An 18,516-nucleotide genomic window follows, 5' to 3' on the forward strand; every position below is an offset into this window, starting at 1 on the left:
AATTTTTTAAAAAAACATAGCATTTCACAGATTTACAGACTAATAAAAGATTACAAAAAGTATATTTATAACTAATTTTGTTCCTTGTTTTTTTATTGTGAGGTTTTATTGAAGCCGAACAACCTATTACGTACAATATATGTATTTAAATAACTGAGTGCCAGCACTCATCAAAACATTTTGCATTACAGTTAATTATATTTTAACAATAATCTAGTTTAAACTTTCTTTCCCCTTTTCCTTCCCCTGCCTGCCTTTTTGCCCTTTCTGGAGTTCTTCTTTGTTATGTTCACATCACAAGCGTTGGTTCCGTTCATCACATTTTTAACAACCCATTCCTCCTTTGGATCATAACAGAGTTTCCGGCCTTTGCGCGTCCTGATACTGAAGAATTAAATAATAAAAAATATAAACAAATGGCCAATCTGTATGACTCCTTAAATACAGCAAAAACAGTCATGTGTGCAGGCCTTGTGTATAAAACTCATTTATGACAAGTTCTTGACTGACAGTTTGTTTCTAGTACAGGCAGTTACAAGTGGAAATTGAGTAAATGGTAAATGGTGAAAAGGAAATCTAATTAAATGCGCTTAAATACTCACATGATTGCATCAAAGGGGCAAACCCCTGCATTCTGGACTTTACAATCCACAATATTTTTCACAGGTGGATATTTTGCTGTATATTTTTTCAAGCAACAAGATCTGGACCAGATCGCTGCTACAGAAAACAGACATTTGAAATATTACTTTAGAAACAGAAGCTTTTACAGCAAATTAAATGACTCTCATACTCAGTCTTTTGTGTGTGACTCTTCGAATGACACAGTGGCTATAAAAAGAGTGGCTAAAAAAAGAGTGGCTATTCAAGTGAGATTCATACCGCAGTCCTGACTCACCTTCACTTCCACAGAGGCAGGACACCATACAGAAGAGGAGTGCATAGAAAAAGTTCATTGTTACACACGAGCAGTGCTAACTGGAGAAATTATGGTTAACACTACACATTTCACACCTTATAGTGCACTTTCATTTCCATTTCCCCCTTCACACTCGGCCCCCAACCCACAATTCGGTCGGAGAAAGCACAGGGGCGTGTATATGTGTATTGCGTAAGAGCAGAAGAGAGAAAGAAACGGAAACAGTAGATCTGAAACATGTACTGTTAATGGAAAACACCACACACAGCGCTGCTGGGTGTCACAATAAAACTTTCATTTATATTTGCAGTTAATCACAGCAGCTATTAGTATGTGGGCCGTAATTAATCACAATAGTATTGTAACTATTGTAATTAATCATAATAGTAATTCATCACAGTTTATCACAGTAGCTATTAGTATGGGGGCAAATATTTACTGACCAATCATAATACACATAGTACTGAGACCTGTAGAATATGACTACTGAAAAGGTCCAGAACCATTCTAGAATAATCTAATATGTAGAAAATTGTACATCTGAGGAAAAACTACAGGAATTACTACAGAACTATTATATTTAATTTAGCCCTTATATTCAGAACAGATCCGTCTTTAAAGCTCACACTTATCCAGGCTTTATCAACTCAGTGCTGTTTCTAGTTCTATTCAATAATCGATTTAAAAGTCTACACATGCCTGTTAAAATTGCAGGTTTTTGTGATGTAAAAATCCCCTGTAATTTCACCATCTGAAATTACAACGTATAAAAATTAAGTGGAAAAATATGAAAAATAAAGAAGTCACAATAACCTGGTTGCATAAGTCTGCGGCCTCTTTTATAATTGGGTACGTGGCTGTTTTCAGCCACGTACCCAATTGTATGATCCAATCACATTCAATCTTATGTTCAAAAAGTAATTATCATACAACTGTTATCAATGAAAATTTTCTGATGTGCTGGACCTGGAGGATTTTTCTGAAGAACACTGACAAACAAGAACAGGACAAACAAGTGACTCCAGGTCCTGCACATTCTTTGGTTTTCCAGCATTTATTTATTTATTTATTTATTTATTTATTTATTTATTTTTGCATATTTGACCCCTATCCAACAGTGGTTATATAATGTTGAGATCCATCCTTTCATGCTTAGGACAATTGAGGGACTCATATACAACTACTGTATTACAAAAGGTGCAAACATTCACTGATGTTCAAGAAGGACTCATGAACAACTATCACAAAACATAAAAACAGTCATTGATCATCCAGGTAACAACACACAGTATTAAGAATTAAGCGTATGTAAACTTTTGAACTGGTTCATTTGTGGAAATTCAGTTATCATTGTGTCTTTTGGACTATATGTAAACATCTGTTATGTGAATTCAAAATTCTATTTTTATTATCTCTCTTATTTTTTTTTTTCATTATTAACATTTTGCAGATTCTGCAAGGGGTATGTAAATTTATGAGCACAACTGTATGAATGTTCTGGCTTTTCTGAAATGCATGCACCTTTCTGTAGCAAAAGATAGGGTTATGAGTTCAGTTCATATCTAACGGCAAAATTACCAGGGTTAAAAGAACACAAATTGGTCATATGAGTTCAAAAACCTTGAAATTCAATAAGTTGCTGTTGATGTCTTTATGTTGTGCTGCTTGTGGGTTTTAATTTACTGTAAGTGGTGAAAATGTGAAGAAGAAAAAAACTGTCATTGCTCTTTAATATATATATATGCATGCTCTGGGACCCCAAAACATATGGCAAGTAAAGTTATCCAGATGTGTAAGTGGTGCTCTGAAAACAATGTGGGTTTTATTGATCATTGGAATAGTTTTGAGGGCAAAGCTGGTGTTACAGGTGTGGAAATGATCACGAGCGCTATTCCGATGCAATAAGTTTATTGAGGAATTTTAGAGTAACCAATTTAAAACAATTCACTTTGATTTTAGGAAGTGGGAGCAATCGGAAGTATGCCGACACAGGGAGAACATGTGGAAGCCTGCATAGAAATAAACTCAAATCAAGCTCAGGATCAAACCAGGAACCCTGGAGCTTTGAAATAGCAACACTAACCACTGCACCACCCTGCCACCTGTGTACATCAGATGGTAGTGCAAGTTTAATTAAGTGAGTCATTGTGTTGTAAAAATATGACAAAGAGGATTGCCAGACAGAAGATTCAGACTCCTGCTAGGCCAAGCAATGTCAGGGCAGTGCAAATTAGCATTAAGCTTACCTTATTCATGCAGTCTTCCTTATCTAGTAGTCCTATTAATGTGGTTATCGTGTTGGAACTCTAAGCCCGACTGAATAGTAGATCGATATGTAATGTCAGCTGTGTGAGGTATAAGAATTCTCATGACTCTGTCGAAGACATTCACACAATGAATGGCTTTATATAAACTCATTAAGGAACATTTGTGTAGTAGGGGTTGCATGACTGACTATTATTTTTTTACTAATTAATCAAAGTAGTCAACTAGTCATAGCCTAAAACATTGTGATGTCCTGTATCAACTATGGCAAAGTTAAAGCCAAAGTATGATTCAAGACATTGCTTTTTAGGCTGTTTTATTAGTGCAGTCAAATGTTGATAAAAAGCAAAGAATATACCACTTCAACAATCAACAGCCATAGACAGACTCCAATTGACCGTTCCAACAATAGGCTACACTGTTAAAGAAGAAAATGAAAGAAGAAAAAAAAATCAATGCAACAAAGTGCAAAATAATAATTCTGTGTATCATGTTATGCTATTTTAAAACCATTACACTTAAATACAATTAAATATGGAACACTTAATGAGAATCTTGAGTGCAACAGTATTGGAAGCCCCCAGGCTTCAAAAAGTTTATGGGAGCGGGGAGCTTTTACTAATGACTATAGGGCAGTCAGGTCGATATGAAAAAGGTAAATGAAAAGTCATTCATTCATCCATTCATCCATTAATTAATTCATCTTCAGCAATAGCTTTATCATGGTCAGGGTGGTTGAGGTTTAAATTACTTATCTGTTTATGTTTTTGAAATATTATGTGAATTAGAAAATATTGCATGCATTTAGCAACAGGTGAAAACTGATTCCGGTGGAGTAGGATTAAAAAACAATATTGCCCACATCTCTATATTTAACCATATAAAAGTGGTATAATTATATGATATATGCTATTACTCCTTCTGCCCTCCATAGAAGGAGTGGTCTGTTGCTTAGAATGGTCCCACATGGATAGCCTGAAGATTGCTGTGAGATTACCGTCGATAGTTTCAGTCGGATAGCCTAAAGATCGAAAACAGTTTATGCCCAAGTCTCCTCCATTCTTCAGTGGATAACTTGAACTGAATTCTATAGATTAGAGCTAAAAACTCTAATATATTTTTTTTAAAGACCCGGATGTACACAGTGAAATTCCTTTCAACATACTCAGTAACTTTATATCTTAGAGTTGTGAAAGAGTAATGATTCATATTTGCATTATCCAGTGTGACACAGATGATGGGTTCCCTGTTGAGTATGATTCCTCTCAATGTTTCTTCCTCATGCTGTCTCAGGGAATATTTCCTGTTGCTGTTGAATCTTTTTGTTCATTTTAATTGAATTACATATGCTAGTCCTTATTATTAAACTAGATCAAGGACATTAAAGCCACAAAGAAAAAAAACGATACCCATTTAGGAGGAGCTCCAGAGAAAGTATTTTTGCTGAGTAGACTAATTTAGATTTATTCCAAATTTAGTCTGTGCCAGGAAATCAGCTGCTGCTAAAAATTTACAAACCTAAGCAATCAAATGTTGCACTATACAACTGCAGTTCTTCAAAGAGGACTGACCACTGAAACCATTGCCTCACTCAATCCTTCTTCTGTGAAGCTGTGGTTTTCAAATATGACTATGGAAAATAACCGCTCTGGCCACCTACTCACTTTATACAGTAACTACTCACACAGCAACCCACATTTTCTCACCCAAACATTGAGAAATTCCTTCCGCTCACCTTCCTCTGACCTTAGTACACAACTGAATTTGTGCAAATTGACATGTTTAATTTATCCATGCCCTTGTCTCCACTAAAGTTCACAGCAACTTTCATTTCTCTCTTTTATTTATTCTCTGTTTATGCAGCACACATTGTGTCCTTCTTGCATAGAATTAACAACTTTTTACAGCCATGATTTCCCGGTCCACAAAAAATAGAGGAGTATGCAGCCAATTTTAGATCTGCGTCATCTGAACTCTACTCTTCGGACATACAGATTCAAAATGCTGACGCCAAACTTATCGTTCCACAGATTCAGTTCGAGGACTGGTTTGTGATGATAGATCTAAAAGGTGCATATTTCCACATAGAAATTTCACCCAGGCACAGGAAGTTCCTGGGGTTTACGTTGGAGGCGACGCATACCAAGATCGGGTTCTTCCCTTAGGTCTAGCTTTATCCGCTCGCACCTTCACAAAGTGCATCGAGGTTATTCTGGCTCCATTGTGACTCCAGCGCATCCATGTACTAAACTACCTGGATGACTGATTAACTCTAGCACGATCCAGGGAACTGGTAATTCAACATCGAGATCTTGTTTTCACCCACATGAAGAGCTTGGGACTCAGGTTGAACCTCAGAAAAGTATGCTTTCTCCAGTGCAGTGGACAATTTTTCTAGGGGTCATAAGTATTCTACTATGATGAGGGCGTTTCAATCACCAGCATGTGTAGGGTCAATCCTATCAACATTGAATAAGATAAAGCTGGATCTTGGCATCCACTCCAGTCTCTATGGGAGACTATTGGAGCTTAAGGCGGCAGCAGCCAACGTCATACCATTGGGCCTATTGCACAGGAGACCGTTTCAGTGGTGGTTGAGAAGTTGGGGGTTTCGTCCAAGGATGAAACCTCTGAGAGTAATCAGTGTCACGTGGCGACGCCTAAGTACTCTGAGAATTTGAAGTATCCCCGGTTTGTAGGAGTGGATGTGTTCGCCTCCAAGGAGACAACAAACTGCCCGCTGTGGTTCGCCCTCACTCCTCCCACACGATTAGGGCTGGACGCCATGGTGCACATGTGGCCAAGGTTACATCTGTACACTTTTCCCCTGATTGCTCTGCTCTGACAAGTTCTAGCGAGAGTTCGCCAAGACAGTCTAGGTCTGCTGCTAGTAGCACCTTATTGGCCAGCTCGAATATGGTTCTCAGAGATAATATCTCTGCTAGATGACACTCCTTCGGAGATTCCCATCCGCAGGTATCTACTGTCTCAAGCCGGAGGGCTGATTTATCATCCTTGGCCGGAACTATGGAAACTGTGGGTCTGGCCCCTGAGGGGCACCAGCTCATAGACAGTGGTCTCACAACTGAGGTTGTAGAGACCATGTTGAACGCTAGAGCACTATCCACAAGGAAATTGTATGTGCTCAAGTGGCGGCTTTTTGTCGTGTTGTGTGAGGAATGCCAGCTCGACCCAGTTGATGGAGCCTCTGTGGGGAACATCCTCTAACTTCGAGGTTTATGCAAGGTGTCAGGCGGCTGAGGCCCATCTGCAGGCCATGCATACCTTCCTGGGACCTTTCTGTGGTCCTGGAAGGTCTGTCAGGGGCCCCATTTGAGCCCTTAGAGTCAGCCTCTGAGAAGCTTCTGACTCTAAAGGTAGCTCTTCAGCTGGCCCTGACATCTCTCAAGCGAGTAGGAGATCTACACGCTCTCTCTTATTGCTTATTTTATTATTTAATTATTTATGTGGCTCCTTCATTACTCAAGACATTACAATTTGATTATATAATTTGATAAATTGCAATCAAATCATATGATGTGATTTGTTAGGTTCCAATTTCTGTAGCCATTGTTCAGCAGGTTATGTTATAGTCCCGATTTTAAATTCTTCATCCATTCGAGCACCTTCCTAAGGGTGTGGGTACTGCCCTGATATGTAACCCTCAAATAAGGAACGTATTACCCTGCCGACTTGATTTCACAATCTTGTCTAACGTAGTGCCAGTTGGCTTATCCTCAATTCGCACACTCCAAATGAAACTTTGTTGAGCTACTGTCACAGATGCATACTATACAAGTGCCTTGTAACAAAAAGGTTTTGAGCTAAAGTCAAATTCAAAACAAAAGGCCACTGTTACCCTTATGTAAAGCCTATAACCTTTAAACTACTCCACATTTATGTAAGCTGCTACCACATACATCTGATTGTTTGTTTTTTGTTATGCACATGCATTAGGTGAGACCGAGCTTGATTAGAAGGATGAGAGTATTGTGTGTATGCTGGGGAACTCCCCAGTGTACTACTCAGTGCAGAACCTCCACCTATGCTAAACCTTCCATGTGTGAAATAGTTCTCTCACATGCCACCCTTCTCTCCCCCAAATCTACGCACACACACACACACACACACACACACACACACAGGGGAACATTCAACAGCGCAAAGCATGAATTCTCCACAACTGCACATTTTAATTGTGTGTAAAATGCTCAAGATATTCATTTTCTACATACATACAACTGCTGAATACAGAAGTGTACTCTACTTCTCTCAGCCTAAGCTACCACAGTCATTAAACACTCAATACATTCTGGGCAATGATCACACATAACAGATAACAGATCTTCTGATTCTGTTGAACAGTTTAGCTTGTGTTGTATTAAGCACCTGTTGTAATCACTGTGCAATCAGAAGCAGTAGGCATGCAGACAAGTAGACTTGCTGGTGTGGAATCATTCCTCCTTTTGGCATTCACTAAGTTCATGGCTTTCCTAACCCATGGCTTCTTTGGGTCTGCGCAGACCGTATGTCCTTTCACAGCCTTGAATCTTTAAATGCACGGAAGTAATAGTATATAAACAGGAGATTCTTTTATGTGAAGGTAAAGATTGACCCTTTGAACTCATGACTCATTTGTACTTATTAATCTGAAAGCGTAATAATTAGTAAATACTATAAGTTATTCAGTAACTACATTGAAACTGATTGGAAAGATATGCAGTTATGAGTGAGGTTTATAAGTCTGGACCCACAGATGCTATTAACTATTAGTGAGGCCTATTAGTAACTACATTAAAGACATTAAACAAGTCATTAGTCGCAAATAATAAAAAGAAACTGTAAATAATAAAAAAAAATGATTCACTCTACATAATGTGCTAATTATTAAACATAGCAGTAAGCATACTTACACAACCCCTGTAATGTGGCAGAGGCCTGAATTCTGCATATAGTATTTTTTTTATTCTCGAGGCAGGAAGAGTTACATTTGATGTATTGATTTAGACACATGGATTTTTACTTGCTGTTTGGACAAGAACACGGGATCACTTAGTTTCAGCACAGTAGAAGAAAGGACGAAAGAAAAAAAAGGACAGAACGAAAATTACACATTGTAAATCTTCTCACATTTGCAAGTGGTGGCTGTGAGCAGCACAGCAAACAGACACAACAGTGCGGTTCTCATTTCTTCACGTGTACTAGACTGATCAGTGAAACTTGTTACGGCCACCAAGTATTAATTTATACATGCTCAGGACAGGAAAAATGCTCAAATGCGTCAAAGCTTCCTACCACAGGCAACCCCATTTGTTTTACCAGCCCACCTGTGTGTGTGTGTGTGTGTGTGTGTGTGTGTGTGTGTTTGCACTTGCCAATTTCTCTGAAACTATATCTGCTGTTCACAAGGTGTGTTTCAAAGTGGAAAGTACCCAGCGGTACTCAGATGTATAAAGGGTCATCATACTAAACATCATCAAGGCCACAAGCTCAAATTTATCGTATATCGTAATTACTATACATATGTAATCACCTTCCGAAAACTTTCAGCCTGAACACGAACAACTAAGGCATAAATAGTTTGCCATTTTTGACTGTATAGCACAGTTATAAAAAGGGAATTATTTATAATTGCACTCTATCTGGTGTCACCCAGATGAGGACGGGTTCGCTTTTGAATCGATTTCCTCTCAAGGTTTTTTTTTTCCACATTTGGGAGTTTTTCCTTGCCACTGTCACCTCTGGCTTGCTCATTATGGATAAATTTACACATTTAAAATGTATATCCGGAATTGATATATTTCTGTAAAGCTGCTTTGTGACCATGTCCATTGTTAAAAGTTCTAGACGAATAAAACGGAATTGAATTGAAATATATATATAATATTGAATATATATTGAAAACGAAATTGAATATATATATATATATATATATATAAAATATTGCATCTTGCATTGCATTGCAATTATGGTTAATCTGTGTACATTTTTAAGCATTCTGATGCAGAGCAACTTTGTGTCTGTGTAAGTACTGGTTTCCTGTTGTTGGTTGCGGTTGTAGTTGTGTAGGGGCTGCAAGATGACAGTGATATGTGGTCATTCGCAGTGCAGACAGGAAATGCACGCAGGGCTGATGACAGAAGACGTTTCCAGGTACAGGGCATGCCATTCTAATAATTCTACTTCTACCCATTCTGATACATAATTCTTAGAAAATCTAAAAATGTATTCTATTGTGTACAATCTTATCATGCAGTAATTCTGAGGTGTAGACTAAACCTTAACAACTGACAGTTTTTCAGCCTTTTTCACAAAACTTTAAAAAAAAAAAAAAAAACGAAAAATACCATGTCAAATTATTAAACATATCTTGCCCAAAAGGTTCGATGTATCATTGTGTCTTGAAAAAATTGTACCATTATATTTCTAATAAAGTGCCAGTATTTTGGTATGTAATTTATTCCATGAATACATGGAGTAAACTTTGATTAAGGAGATTTATAGAAGTTGTAGTTGTGTCAAAAAATAGACAAGATGATTTTCAAGACGCCATAATGTTGTGGTATAAAGTGGTATAAGTTTCCGTAGTTTCAAGTTTATTCGTCATGTCCACAAAGTGCTTGTTGAGAGGCTCAGGTACTCTACAGCAGTGCAATACAAAAACTATACACATCAGAAGATAAAGGGGGAGAAGAGAGGAAAGAGGGGGGGATATATACAAATATATGTACGTATATAACAAGCGCAAGTGTGCAAAAGGTAGTAAAATAAAAAGTAGCTGTGTGCAGTTGTAGTGTCTGAGCAGTCCTTTAATGGGGGATCAGACAGAAGCAAATGCTGGTAAGGCAGCTTTAATGAAATAACAACGAACCAATCATCGAGCAAAATCATACACAGTAGTCAAGCAAGGGTCAGGCAATCAGACAAAACAGACTAGATCAGGAGTGACAGTACATCAGAGTCGAGAGCGAAACAGAATCAAGACCCAGAGAATCAATCATAAACCTATGATTCATACATCTCGTTATAAAGAAAGACAAAAGCTACTGAGTGTTCACTTGGCAAAGTCTTTGTGGCTGAACAGTCTCATATATAGGGTGGTGTGTGGGTGTGTAATTGGCAACCGGTGTGTGTGATTAGCATTCTGGAGCTGTATGTGAATGTGCCTGTGTGCTTGGTTGGGAGTTGTAGTCCTTGGCAGCCATGTTTGTAGGCTGAGGTGTATTATGGGAGTCCATGATTATAGCTGTTATATGATATCTATGGACATACAGTATATAAAGCAGATGATGCATCAGTACAAAAAAAAAATACAATTAAATTAGATGTAGTAGTATGTGTAGTGTGTAATAAATATTATCCTTTTAAGGACTTAGTCCATAGTGGTAGTAAAGTGTTAATAGTGCCCTTAGAAATATTGCAACATGCCCCAAAGTGACAGAAACATGTGAAGAGATTGTCCATGAGTGTCTTTGGGCTGTCAGTGAGTTGACAGATGTATGGGAATTAGTGGAGCCATGAGTGGAGGTATGAAAATGGAAGCAGGAGTAATGACTGGATTATAGTTTATTCAGGATCCTGATAGCCTGCAGGTAGAAACTGTAGAGGGTGCTCTGGTAAACAGTCTGTGTGCTGAGTGATTGCAGACTGTGTTGATTTTGGGAGCCTTCCTCAGACATTGTGTATGGAAGATATCCTGTAAGGCTGGGTAGTTTGTTACCAATAATGTAAAAAAATATTAACAGTAAGGAAATCACCTTACATAATGTCCATGTCATGCTTATAAATATCCTTCATACTACCATAATTTATACTGTCAACATATAAATATGAACTTCCAGACATCCGTCCGTCCGTCCATCTTCTGTACCACTTATCCTACACAGGGTCGCGGGGAGCCTGGAGCCTATCCCAGGGGACTCGGGGCACAAGGCATATGACACTCTGGATGGGGTGTAAATATGAACTTCTAAGGTAAAATATGCACATCACTGCACGTCACATGATCCCATTACTTGTCCTATCATGCTCTCATCTGTGTTTACTGTTTACTGGCTTATCGTTATGTTGTTGTTGTTGTTGTGCTCGTGTTTTGTCATTTATGCCATAGCCTTGTTCTTTCTCTGCGTGTTTTGCCTAGTATTTCTAGTTTATGTTCTTGATTCTTGTTTTCAATGATTTGTTGTTTGTTTCACACATTACTTGAATAAATCTGCACTTGCATCCACCGCCGCCAACTCAATATGTGACAGGCATATGTCATTTGATTTTGTCCTGTCTGAAAATGTGATTTTGGGGCTGTAAGATAACCACAGTATAATCGATATCCTACTTGTAGCCATATAAAATGTTTCTCTGTATGCAGTTTTGTTGAAGTTTTCGTTGATGTATGTTAGACTCTCCATATATGGAAAAAATTGTCCAAATTGAATACAATTACTTCTTTTCACACTGCCAAGTGTTCTCTTTAAGCTATGCAGTGAAATTCAAATTCAAATGTGATGGTTCACATACACAACCATAGACAGTATGATAGTGCAGTGAAATGCTGTTTTTGACTGTCCACGACATAAAAATAGGATTTAAATAAACCAGAATTTACTTTGTTACATCAGATGTTTCCTTTATTACCTGTATAAAAGATGACAGAAACAGTATGACTGTATTTTGAATAAGGATCAGATATTTGCAGTTGTTTGCGCAATATATGCTGTGCAACATCAGGCTGAGATAGCGGGTAAAGTGCAAAGAAATCTAAGCATCTAGTACTATGTGTTGTCCTGGTTGAGAGCCTGAATGGCCTGTTGGAAGAAGCTCCTCCTCTTCGGGGAGCGGAAGTGCTTCCTGACTGCAACAGAAAGGTCAGTGTTATTTAAAAAAAAAAAAAATTCTGCGTGAGTCATAACATCCTGCCTCTCACATGATTAATCTACTACGTTGAATCAGCGGAACTGATGCAAGTGACCAAGTTCAGGTTCTTTGCTTACTAACATAGATTCCATTTCATCAATATGCACAGAACTTACACATTGTCACCAACAAGCCACTTCATGTGCAATATAACATGCAGAACTTTCATAACATGCAACACACAACCAGAACGCCGAAGTTGCCCTTAAGCCTGTCCTCAGACAATAAGAAAGGAAATCCAGACATCGCTAGAAAAATTTAGTACATATTTTATATCTGTAATGTCGTCATGTGTTCACAAGATGGCGTCAGATATTCTTCTCAGCGAAAAAAAAAAAAAACCACTGCTTGAAATTTGCTTTCTTTTAATAAATGTCATTAATTTACCAGCACCTACTATAATAATATAAAGTCTCAGTCCCCAAAGTAGCAGATTTGGAAAAATAAAACATTTCATTACAAATGAAAACTTCTGATTAGGTATATTAGATCAAATAAATAATCACATCAAATAATAATTCATATTATATATGAACAAGAACAGCATTTGAATATATAAATAAGAACAACATTTCAGTATATTCCTCTATTATATTGTAATTATGTGTAATGTTGCAAGTACAGGCATCTCATCCAAAAATGAATTGTATCTTCACTCAGACATTTTTCAGACTGACAGAAGCTTATTGATGAGTTGAGTGAGAATTACACGATATGCGGAAACAATTTAAGACAATGTATCATTTCATGTATCATTTTTACATTACACTAAAAGATCAGTCGGTTCCTATTACTGTAAATGTCCACAGTCAATCATGAGATTCCATTTACATTTTGTAAATCTCATTATAAGGTTTAGCTGGTTACCACCAAATAGAACTTCATAATGCTAGGTTTGTGATTAACGTTATTTTTTTTAAAAATTAATTTAACATTGTTTTCATCCAAAGAAAGTTACAAGTTAGGCAGAATATAATCTGGCATGTTGCTGTTAAATTGTCAACAGTGATGCAAGAGCTGCAGGATAAAAATTTCTGCCGAGAAACAGAAAGAACCGTTTAAGGATGTGCTCAGAAGTGCTATAGGCACTATTCACAAGTAAGTCAGCTAAACCACAAATGATATAATCTTATAATCATCTTGTAATAATAGTAACAAATCTTAACAGCTATATTAATTCATCTACTGTGACCACTTTATTTTGGTCAGCGGTATCCCAGCAACACTGAGAGTGAGGTGGGAAGATGTCCACTGCAGGTGCAATCCAGTATGTTTTTGGGAGGTTGACAGAATGGTACAGCAAAAGAGAACACACATAGATACTAAATACAATGCAATGACATCATAGTATCTATCTATCTATCTATCTATCTATCTATATATATATATATATATATATATATATATATATATATATATATATATATATATATATACATATATATATATATATATATATATATATATATACACATATATACATATATATATACACATATATACATATATATATATATATATACATATATATATATATATATATATATATATATACATATATATACATATATATATATATATATATATATATACACACATATATATATATATATATATATATATATATATAGAGAGAGAGAGAGAGAGAGAGAGAGAGAGAGAGAGAGATAGATAGATAGTGAAACAGTGTGTTTCATCAATGCAAGAGAGGCCTGTAGTTCCTTTGATGGCTCTTTTGTGATTTGCTGGATAATTGCTGTGCTCTTGGAGGAATTTTGGAAGGTCGGCCACTTCTGGGAAGGTTCACTACTGTGCCGAGTTTTTCCATTTGGAGTTAATGGCGCTCACTGTGGTTCTTTGGCAGCCAAGAGCCTTTGAAATAACTTTGTAACCCTTTCCAGACTGATTTCAATCACCTCAAACCTTCAATTTCCTCATCATTTCTGGAATTTCTTTCAATTTTGGCAGAGTGTGTTACCGGATAAGACCTTTTAACTAACTTCAGGCTGTTGAAAAAGTTCTATTTCAGTGTTGATGTGATTGAACAGGGTTTGCAGTAATCAGACCTGGTTGTGTCTAGTCCAGCTGAACCCCATTATGAATGCAGTTTCATAGATTTGGGGAATTAGTAACTACAGGGGGCAAATACATTTTCACACAGGCCCATTTGATATTGTATAACTTTTTTTGCTTGAATAAATAACATAAATCTGTATTTTGGGTTTACTCAGGTCACCTTTGTTTTATCTTATGCAGAATGCAGAAGAAATCAGGATACTTTTTCACTGCACTGTGTCTATATATATATATATATATATAATACTGCTTACTGGTCATATATGTGTTGTGTACTTTCATAAAGAGAAATATTAGATGATTTTTTCCTTGAAGATATCTTCACTTGCTAAAATACCTTCTTTTTTTTTTTTTGCAAGGGGTCCACTATTATACTCATTTTAATCATGTGATAAATTCACTAATTCTTTCAATTCAAGTGTTTCTTGAAGTTTGTGAAGTAATCTACAGAGCAGAGTGGGCAATTCATTCTGCCGTCACATAATCACATATGAACAGGGTCTGTTATGAACAAGCCACAGTGACTGATTTGGAGCTTCATGTAGGCATCATCAACCAGAGTCTGTGCCTCAGTCACACTGTGTTAAGCAAAACTTAATGTGGGTTTATAGTCTGTGAACCTCAGCCTTATCATGACACCATCAAGTTCTGTGGTGACACCAATGTTAGTGATTTAGGTGAGCATAAAGGTGAAGACACAATTTATTCTGAAACTCTTTGCATGTAATATAGAAATACAGTGAGTTGCCATGACCTTGCAGATGGAAGATTACTGATTACCCAATGATTCCGCTACCATGGATGTTGGAAATACACAAGAACATTAATAGTGGTGTAACTTCCTGAGCTGTGGTTTCCAGCACACCCTGCAGATGTGTGTATATGCAGTAGTATTTTGTATGCATCACCCCAACCTCACCAGATGCCTTTCTGAGAAAACACATGAACATATAATGCACAGTCTAACATTTAACTCTTTCACTGAAGTGAATTTTTATAAGCCAAGATGTATCATCATATTTGAAGGGTTATGACATCTGCATATGACATATGTCTTGAGATTAACATCAGGTGTGGAGTGTTTCGACAGATTGTGTGACCATAGCAGTTCTTCCAAACATACAGCGCTGTGAAAAAGTGTTTTTCCACATCCTGATTTCTTCCGTTTTTGTGTATATCTCATACTAAATTGTTTCAGAAATTAAAACAAAATCTAAGATAAAACAAATTCAACCTGAATAAACACAAAAAAGAGTTTTTAAATGATAGTTATTTAACGAATCCCCCCCCCAAAAAAAACCTCCATTCATAATGGGATTCTTTTACTCCAGCCTTGCCAAATCACAGCTTCATGGACCTTAGATTGTGCACCGCGCCATTGTCAGTCTGAAACTGGTTTGGGCTTCTTAGTTCCAGTGGAGGTCAAGTGTAATCTACAGCATATAAAGACATCCTATACAATTGTGTTGCAACAGTTTGTGGAAGGTCCACATTTGGGTGTGACGGTCAGGCGTCCACAAACTTTTGGCCATTTAGTGTATAAGTCCCCATTTATATTCATAATTTGATTTTATATTCAGGCAAATGCCACAATTTGATAATATCAGTATAAATCATACCAACTTTGAAAATACTATATCCTTTTATATATATATATATATATATATATATATATATATATATATATAAATTTCTACTACATTTTTACTAGTTTAGTTTCCTTACCAAGTTCAAATGCTAAATATGGATAGTATTATTATGAAATGAAACAGATTAAAAATGGTGTCATATAGTCTTAGTTCTTTTAACATACAATTCACTACCAGCTATATGTCTTGATGGGGATTTCCTCTGAAGTTCCTCTATGTGTTATGACTAAGCCACCAAGTCACTGAGACTACTTATGTCTGCCAGACCCTAAAATAAATTTCCGGGGTTAAATATAGAGTTCAATCAAAAATTCCACATTGCGAAGAATGAAATTTGTCTGTCATCTCTCAACGTTTCTAATAATGTACGCTTGAGCACCCTACAAATGTCCTAGCACTGCAAGTTTGTGCTCCCACTGAGACAACATTAACTAAAAAGAGTTTTATACACTCTCCTTTTAGCACAAAACTGATCATCAATGATGAAATCATTATATGAATAACAGGACCACAGAGCCGTTCTCACGCCCATCTGGACAGAAAAAAAAAATAGTCATGCTGCTGTACAGTATCTATGGCTGGACTTGATTTAATAAACACTAAATACACTTTAAAATGACTAAAACTATGTGGTCACATGACCAATCACACCCTTTGATAAGTCCCCCTTTGCTTTTATAATCACCTAAACTCTTCTGGGAAGGAACGTAGCTGTTGGGATTTGTGTCCCTTCAAACACAAGAGCATTATCGGATATCAGATGAGAGGTTCTGGCACACAGTCAGCGTTCTAATCATCCCAGTTGTGTTCAGAAGGATTGAGATCAGGGCTCTGTGCAGGCCACTTGAGTTTTTCCACACCAACCTTGGCAAACCATGTCTTTATGGACCTCACTTTGTGCATGGGGCATTGTCATGTTGGAACAGGAACGGGCTAATACCCTTAGTTCCAGGAAAGGGGAATTCTTAATGCTACAGCATTAAAAAAAAAAAAAGACATACTATACAATTGTGTGCTTCAAACTTTGTGGCAATAGTTTGAGGAAGGCCCGCATACTGTATGGGTGTCATGGTCAGGTGTCCACATACCCTATGTGGGCAAAAGTTTGTGGGTGTCTGAACATCACACACATTTGTGGGTTTTCCCCACTGTTGCCAAAAACTTTGGCAAGGCTGGAGTGGACATAATCAAGTGGCCTGCACCGAGCCCTGACTCCAAAACGACTGAACACCTCTGGGATGAATTGGAATGCATACTGAACCCCAGGCCTCGTCATTCAAGATCAGTGCCTGACCTCCCTAATGCTCTTGTGGCTGAATAAGCAAATCCATACAGCCATGCGCCAAATCTAGGGGAAAGAAAGGGGGAAAACCTGGAGGTTATTATGACAGCACAGGAGGGAGTAAATCTGGATTGGGCTGTTCAAAAACACATATACGCGTCAAGGTGTCTACAAACATTTACATTTGGCTCTTTATAGTGTATTTTTGGCCATATGTTTTGTTTGTTTTTTCTTTACAGAAAACAACACCACCCCCCAAACGTGTCCATGGAGATACCAGTCAACGAGAGCTTACCATCAGGAGCTTACCATCAGGAGCGGACGCAATATGGAGAGAACGGTGATGTCTTAATTGCCTGACATCATTTACTGGAAGATATAACGTAAGCAGAGATAAATGGGGCTAATTCACTGGAGATACCAGCTGTGAATGCGGGACTAACCAACTCTGTTGGAATTAGCTTGCGACATAAAAACCTCCCAAAATAATGATGCCAGAAAGAACTGCATACAATTATGGATGGACTTCACATAGGTGACTTTACAGCTGGACATGAGAAGAAGATAAAGAAAAACAAGAAGTGCCGGTTTCTAAAAAAATTATCTCCAGCAAACCTGGCCACACGTTCTACATAACTGGTTGCTTTATCATAATAAGTTGACATCCTTCAATTATTAAAAGCACATCGATATAATGTTTAATGTTGTTTTTGTGATTAATAGCTATTCTATTCTTGACATTTTAGTCTTCCCATCTAATATCCCAGCCAGTCTACAAGTATCTACAGCTTTTAGTTTTGAAATCCACTAAAATTACAAAAGCACAGTCCACGGCATCTCAAGTGTTAATCCTGACTACAACAATACTTTACATCGGTCCACAGCACTGCCAGAAGTAGACAAAGGAACTAAAGCATCAATTTAGAACAGTGACTAAGCCATCCAACCTGAAGAGTATCTTGCATGGTTGCACAGGAATGTGTAATGGTGCATCGTGACAAAGATTTTTGCAAGATATTCCACTTGTATTATTCATAACATGATTAAACACATGAATCCTTTACTTCCCTAATCCTGATAGAATATAAAGAATCCTGGCCTGAATAAGTGCAGTATAACGGAAGGACAGTAGAGTCAAGACATATTCCAGTGGTATAGAATCCATCAGCAAGGATGCGTTTGTCTCTGACACTTCGCCAGTTGGTCTTTCTCTTTTACATAATCACACTTGTGTTCAGCTGCGTGCTTGGAGGTGAGTGTTCTTAATAAGCATGTACTTAAAGTAAAATCTTCTGTGTGTCCAGATTAGCACATCTTGTATGATAGAGTTCGTATATCTAACACCTTGAATTTTTTTGTTGTGCTGCAGTGCGCTCCAGTGACAGCAAGCCGGGAACATGCTGTTCACGCACCAG

At 37.4% G+C, this 18,516-nt stretch overlaps 1 long non-coding RNA gene across 1 annotated transcript; it reads right to left on the reverse strand.

The window, feature by feature from the left end:
- LOC128599909 (uncharacterized) lies at positions 1-1,069 on the reverse strand. Its single transcript, XR_008384485.1, has 3 exons — positions 899-1,069; positions 603-720; positions 1-384 (listed from the first exon to the last, which is right to left on the reverse strand). It is a non-coding gene; the product is annotated as an uncharacterized LOC128599909 (long non-coding RNA).
- Between the last annotated feature and the right edge of the window lie 17,447 nt (positions 1,070-18,516).

The sequence above is a fragment of the Ictalurus furcatus genome, chromosome 23, assembly GCF_023375685.1.
Source record: "Ictalurus furcatus strain D&B chromosome 23, Billie_1.0, whole genome shotgun sequence".
Taxonomy (NCBI): domain Eukaryota; kingdom Metazoa; phylum Chordata; class Actinopteri; order Siluriformes; family Ictaluridae; genus Ictalurus; species Ictalurus furcatus.